Source organism: Cornus florida, unplaced genomic scaffold (genome assembly GCF_030987335.1).
Source record: "Cornus florida cultivar Cherokee Brave unplaced genomic scaffold, ASM3098733v1 CherokeeBrave_3.0.0_Hap2_Chr01, whole genome shotgun sequence".
NCBI classification, from domain to species: Eukaryota; Viridiplantae; Streptophyta; class Magnoliopsida; order Cornales; family Cornaceae; genus Cornus; species Cornus florida.
Genome location: NW_026775571.1, coordinates 117,228,059 through 117,235,689, shown reverse-complemented (window position 1 = coordinate 117,235,689; position 7,631 = coordinate 117,228,059).

The window sequence follows — 7,631 nt, the reverse complement described above, 5'->3', positions numbered from 1 at the left end:
GTAAAATTCCAAAACTAACCTTACACCACCACAAAATTACATACTATTACAGATTTTTCTCTACCCTACAACTCCTTGAACAGTGGTGTTTCTCAAACACAAGGCTCCATACCGCGATTGGGTCGTGGAAAGGAGTTTTCGACGAGGGATTCTAGCGGCGATTCGGCGATCGGCGATTTTGTTTTCTCTAACCTTGATTCAAGAAAAAGGGAGGAAGAAAGTAGTTAGAAAGAGGAAGATAGGCTAAAACTCGGCACAGCGGAGGCAACACCATCACCGCCTCCGACACCGATCTACCTTCATTTTTCCTCGATCGTCTCTGTTTCGCCGGTTCTGGATTGGGGTGATGGATACTACAAAGGCGTCGATCAAAACGACGTTGCCGTTTTGACTTCGTTGAAATTTGATGAGCTAAACCCAGGCCGTCTCGAGCCACTTGTACTTGACGCTACAACTCCAAGATTTCGTTGACGTCGACGGAGTCGAACGAAGCACTGATGCACTGATGCGGTCGGGTTCAAAGGTTGATTCGTCCGAGTTGGACTCGGGGGTGAAACGGATGCCGATCTCAAGCGTCGTTGCCAGAGACCATTTGACTCGTCACTCCAAAACCATTTGACTCGCCCAGAGATTTCGTTTGCTCTTGGACTTGTAGACAAGTTTCTGCGGTCTCCTCGGGTCCCTCGTTTAGTAGCTTGTTAAACGTATTTTTGATATCTAAAAGCTGGACTATTCTAAAAACCTTGCCATTACATCACTGCCTACCCCATATTCATGGAGTAAAAAAATGGCAAGAACGATTGATTTTCATTACATCTCTCTCATTGTCGATTGTCGCACTTTAATGGATTGATTTTTGGATTTATAGTCTCTTTGTTTCATGGTTTCAAGAGCTTGTTTGTTTCATGGCTTCAAGTGCTTGTTCTCTCTCTCTATACAGATGGAGCAAAATTAAAGGGTATTTTAGTCTTTTAGCTTCATATATAATTTATTTATTTATAAATATAATATATAATTGATGGGTAAAACTGTAAAATCACATAACTCTATTAATAAAGTAGAAGGCAGTCAAATACTAGAATATTGAAACTCAAAGAAGATGTAAGTAAAATATGGTTAAAAGTGGAGGAATGTAAGTAGAATTAGGCTGTTTTTTTCTTATGGGCAAAGTACAATGACAACCGTTAGTAAGACCAGTAAGTTATACATAAGTCAAAAATTGGATCGAAATAATTCTTAAAAATTGAAAAAAGTCAAAATTGCCCTTTAACCTTAAATTTTAAATTATCAAAACTCTTAAATGACGCTTTATATACTCTTTATATTTACACCTCAATAGAATATATATATATATATATATATATATGCTATCTATGTATATTGTAAACCACCACCATACACACCCAGACCCCAAACTCCTGAGTCCTACCACTACATCCACCTCCACACCTTCCAACCACCACCATTGCCACCATCTGACTTCGATCACCCATCACCACCACCGCCACCTTTCTATTGCGCCCAAAACGAGTCACCACCTCCTCTGCCTTGCTATTACACCCAAAACGAGTAGGAGGCAAATCGATTCTCTCAACTTCCTTTAAATATATTTTATCCAAGGGTATTTAAGTTAATAAAAAATATTATATTTGTCAAATTTAAAACAAATAATAATAAAGTCAATTCACTATTGTCAGGTATCTTTGTTAATTTTAAACTTGAGGGGTGTCTTTTCTTTTTTTTATTGGCTAGTCATTTCCATGCCCCCCATGCTTTGTTCTCTGATCCAGAACTAATTGAACTCAAAATTACCCAGGAATTAAATTAAACATCACTAAATGAACTCTAACTCTAACTCTGAATTGTATGGTGCATCATTAATGAATGTTTTATATTTATCTTTTTCACAATTAATAACATATGTCATTTTGTGTTGCAAGTAAAATTATCATGTTTTATTTTATAAGGATTTTTATATTGAAGCAATTTTATGATTTTTAAAATACAAAATAAGGGTGCATGTTAGCCTATAGGTTATTTTTAAAAGTAAAAAATCTCCATCTTTCTAGAAAAGACACATTTTTTTTATTTTTAAAATACAAAACAAGGGTGCATCCTAACGCTTTGTTTGGAATGCCGGATTTGATGGGATTTGAATTTGGAAAATTTTGTTTGAGAACCACAGAAAAATTGATCTTATATTGCGCTTAACATATTGATCCTCAAAGAACTTTGGGTAGGACATTGATTTCTCAAAATTACCAAAAGTCTGTGTTTAACTGATTGATCAAATTTTTTTGTTTGGTATACTCCAGTATCTTAAACTACGTTTAATAAATTGATCTACCACCACTTTTGTATTCTTGTAGTTGAAAAATCTATAATACAAAATTGCTGCAATCCTCCATGATTCACGCCATTTTTTTGTTTGGTATACTCCAACAGATTGATCTACCACAATATGGAATTGTATAACCAAAAGTTTGCGTTTAACAATTGATCCATCACCTTCAAATTTTTTTTTTACTTACTTATAACCAAAAGTCATAGAATCCAATACTTTAGTATTGGTGTACTTCAAAATTTAAACGAATAAAGTATAATTTTATAAGTAAAAATCATATTATCTAATTCTTCAGAATTCACAGATAAGTCATTTATTTATATATATATATAAAAGCCAATATTACCAATGTTTATCTTTTATAATTTTTATTTTTTCTTTTTAAATAAATTTCATGTTTCAGAGTTCCATCACGTAATCAATCTCGTTGTTTGTTTTCTTCTTGCTATAACTTTGGACTTTGGAGTATATTTTGCAATAAAATAAATATTTCATTTATTATTTAAATAAGAGTAAAAATAGTATTATATTATTTCTATTCAAAATCCCATTTTAAATCCAATTTGTTACAAACATATAAATATAATTTCAAAAGTAAAAATCCAATTTGTTACAAACATATAAATATAAATATGAGTCACACTCAATCTATTTGGGTAATTGGGAAACAAAGAAAGTAAGGGTATTTTATTATTATTATTATTATTATTATTTTACTAATTTGAAGGGGGTGTCAATAAAATTAACTTAAATAGAAAATCTCTTAACTCTATTATTTTTTATCTTTAAATAATTTGATTATAAAAATATATATATATATACATATATTTTAAATAATCAATTTAAAGTTATTGGGACTCAATAACTTGGGGCAGAGAATCCCAACTCCTATTCAACAAACAAGTTGAACCTTCAATTTTTCACAAAAGTTTGTTATGCAATTGAATATTAATGTATAATTTTCTTTCCGTACAATATAATGTCAGAAATATTTTATCAAATTAAATTTCTCTATTATTTTCATTCATAATTTTTAAAGTTTTGAAACAGAATAGATCTGAGAAAAACTATACCAAACAAGCCTTCCGTTACCTAGAGGTTACCACCATATAAAAACATCATCAATTATTGCTCGCCTTAGGTTTTACTTTGGTTTGAGTATTCAAAAACTCATTTAAAATTATGCTTTATTTTTCTTCAAATTATAATAACTTTTTTTTGAAAAAAAAAAAAACCAAATTTAAATTTTAAAGTTAAAAGAAATTTATCAATAATGAAAAATATTTATTTTAATAATCCACCATTACTTATAATCATGATCAACGCTAGTTCTCCTGCTCCGATCTCCATGATGTTGAACAAGGGTATGTTGATCTTCAATATTATGAACTCTTTCCCAGAATATGCCCCAGTAGACGACACCAAAAAATATCCATCTAGTCAAATGATCCTCCATTCTTTTGTATCTGAAAATAATCAAGAATGGAATGCAACCATATAAGCTACACAACCCTCTAATATAACTCTCACTATAACCCTCACCCACCAAACCACTAGTAAATCTTTCAGACTCCATCACCACCACTACTATTATTCTCTCTACGCAGTACAAGCAAGCAGCCCACCATATATAGGGGCGGAGTCAGTGTATGCCCAAGGGCTCCATTTACTATAATATATATATATTAAATTTATATATATATATATATATATATATATATATATATATATTCTTCTCTAAAATTTTTATTTTCTAAAATTGTCTTTTAAATTTTGTACTTCTTCTACTTTTTACTCTTTAAATTCGTTTAATTTTCTTTTAGAAAATTCAAAATTTTCTTTTTGAATCAAACTTCAATTTTTTTTTCCTTTCAAAATTCTTTCATTTTTCTTTCCTTTTTAATTTTTTTGTTAACTATTTATCTTTCTTAAATTACTCATTGATTGACATATTACCTTTCAAAATTCTTTCCTTTTTCTTTCCTATTTTAACTTTTTGTGAACTATTTATCTTTCTTAAATTACTCATAACTAGGGATGTAACTTTTTTGTAATTACTTATTTTTTAAAAGTAAAATGTGAGATGGTAATTCAAATCTATATAAATAGGGACAAACTAGGTATCCAAATTTTTAGTTTTTAATTTAACATTAAATAATAAGGTTAAATATGTCATTTCATAATCCAGTTAACTACTCGAATATGAATATTGGGACAGGGTAATAACTTTTTTGAAAAATAATACGCCTTCCGAACTCCCCCTCCCAATATAGCGAGTTGGATCACATTGGAACTTTTAAAAAAAAAATCCTTAAATATATTTTTTTCTTAGATTCATTTCCAATCATGTTATATTCAGAAGAAGAGTCGACAATTGAGGTTAGAAGATTTATCACTTTTCTAACTTTTTTAAAATGTAGAAATTTTTTAAAACAAGTTCGAAAGTAATTTGAATTTTATGATTTTAATCCTTATTATTATGCTTATTTCCATGTTTGGGCATGACCTTTGTCAACCGGGTTAACCATTAGTCAGTAATAATATTAAAGTAATCAATTTACTCAATATGTTCCTCCATTGCAACACATTGATTAATCTCATTCGAGACAGTTCCTTTAAAAACCCATCTTAAATTGAACAGATTAGTAACAGCATTTAAACAAATTGTTTCACCCCACTGACTTTGATAGACTAAAAATTACATCAATACCGACTAATTTGGGGAAAAAGATAATTACATTCACATTTTTTAATATTTGGTCAAATATCACACTCAAACACTTTAAATTATAATTATAAAAAACCCTAAAAATCCTTCAACAACTATAAAATTTGATACATGTGATATGCTTCAAATGGTTTTATCAAATTATAATAGAAAAATAGAAAGAATTAATTACACTGGACCAAATATCACACTCAAACACCTTTGTAAGATAACTATTACTTACGTTACAAACGTTTAGTACATTTTTCACTTACACTCCAAAAATTACTTTTTAGGTATATCATAATTATTTTCATGTAAAATGATTTAACTATTTATTAACTTAAAAAAATTAAAATAACTTAAATAACCTTTCACTATAATTTTATAAAAATAGAGACCGGCCAATTCCACCATCACCACCAAATTTTGTGACCCAATTCCTACCGTTAAATATCACCATAACTACCCTGCTCCTCTTTCTCTTCTTCTTCTTTTCTATGGGTCCATTTCTCATCTCCACTTCTTATAGTTGCCACCTCCAAACCATACACATATATACACAAAAAGCCACAGTTGGGTGATCCCGAGCCTAGACCGGCAACCAAATTATCCAATCACCAATGACTGATTTAGGAGTCGGCTCTGGTGAGATTTACTATTATTATTTTTTACTGTAGGCAATTTTAGTTCAGGCAAATATATATATATATATATATATATATTACTGGTATTAATCCACCCAAAAAAATATTAACACACTCATTAACAATTTCTAAATCGCCTTTGCCGATCACCACAGTCGGGCGATCCCACTCAGCGACCTGGTTCTCTTTTTCTCGGTGCTGGCAGCAACCATAAGGTCGCTGCCCTTTTTCATTGTACCACATGGGCTTGTGGATTAACATGGGCTTATCAATGGAGTATTTTTGGGAAGTGATTGCTATCTCTTTTGCACTTAATTAGGAAGTTTGTTAAGTTAGGATTTATAAATAAGACACGTAAGGGACTTTGCTGCAAAAACATGCAAACTTTTGAATTTCCTTTTCAATGCAATGTTAATTACCTTGTTACTTGCTTACATTTCGTTTCAGTTTTTTCCTCTCGCAGAGTATTTTAATTTTGTTCAAGTTCTTTGCATTTGCAATTTCCTGTTTATAGTGCAATTCTTTTTCAAATAAGACAATTAGAACCTTGGTGAGTTGGTGGAAGTTATTATTCTCTCTAAACTCAATTTGATAAGCCAATTACAACTGTAAAAGAGCCATTGTCGTTTTACACTAAATCCTCCTTCAATCTTCAATTAGCACTGAACTAAGTCCTTGGCAATATAATATGTCTCATGATGAGTCACGCTCACTGAATTTGGTTGTTGTTGTAATTACTATTCAATGTTCAAAGATATATTTTTTCACATTCACACGCTACAAAACCCTTATATATGTTCGGTTAGTAGGATTAACCAAAGCTCATATCGGAACTAGAGCACTTGTTTATATTTATGATAATCGATGGAATAATCATCAACAAACACAAATAGCCAACGCGGAAATAGATTTAGTAGATAATGCAGCCATCGTAGGATGTATTCCCAACTATACAATGAATACTAGAGAATTCAGTAAACATATTAAGATAGCTAAATCCACAAAAGGTTATAATATGATAGGAAAATTTAAAAATCTATTAATTAATACTCTATTTATGGGAAACACAGTTAATCAATATAATTTAAACTTTAAAGCCCAATTCAGTGAATTAGTTAAACCCTTTATTAGTAAATATGTACATATGATAGAAGCTAGAAAAGTAAGTAGTATTGTCCATGAAGAAATGGAATGAAAATTACATAATCTTACTACTACAACTAAAAAGATCCCCGAAAGTAATATGATATATGTTAAAAATAGTGGAGAAGCTAGCATACGGTTTAGTTATTATAAAAGATAGGATAATTTAGAAGATGATACCCAAGAAGACTTTTTAACCACACTCATAGAAATAGAATCCCCTGAAGAAATAAATGTCCTTTATGATAAATTAGAAGATGAAATCTTAGATAAAATAACGCATGACTTTGACAATCTTGAATAAGAAGATTTGAAAGAGAAATATCCTGAGCCAAATTACCAACTCATAGAAAGCATCTATTTAGGCGAAAGAAATAATGATGATATTAAGAGAAATATATTAAAAGTAGGTTTTGAATCATTCTACACGAAACATGAACTAAACACACTAAGAGAAGAATTAAATGTAAATGAAGAACAAGTAGAGCATAGAGAAGGTAAACAACCAGAAGGATATGTAGATCCCAACGTATAGGATATGTAGATCAAGAAATGCATAATGCAACTAATAGTACCAATAATACAAATGATGAATATCTCACGGGACAAAGACTGCAACCTACACAAGAAACATATGTAGAAAATAGAAACATTCCAGGCATGTACACATGGACACCACAGCGTAAACGCTACGATAATACTCCAGCACATGATGCAGGAACCATTTTAGACATATCACGACACGATCCCCAAGATTGGTCAAGAGTAATCGACGATTGGGAACAAGACT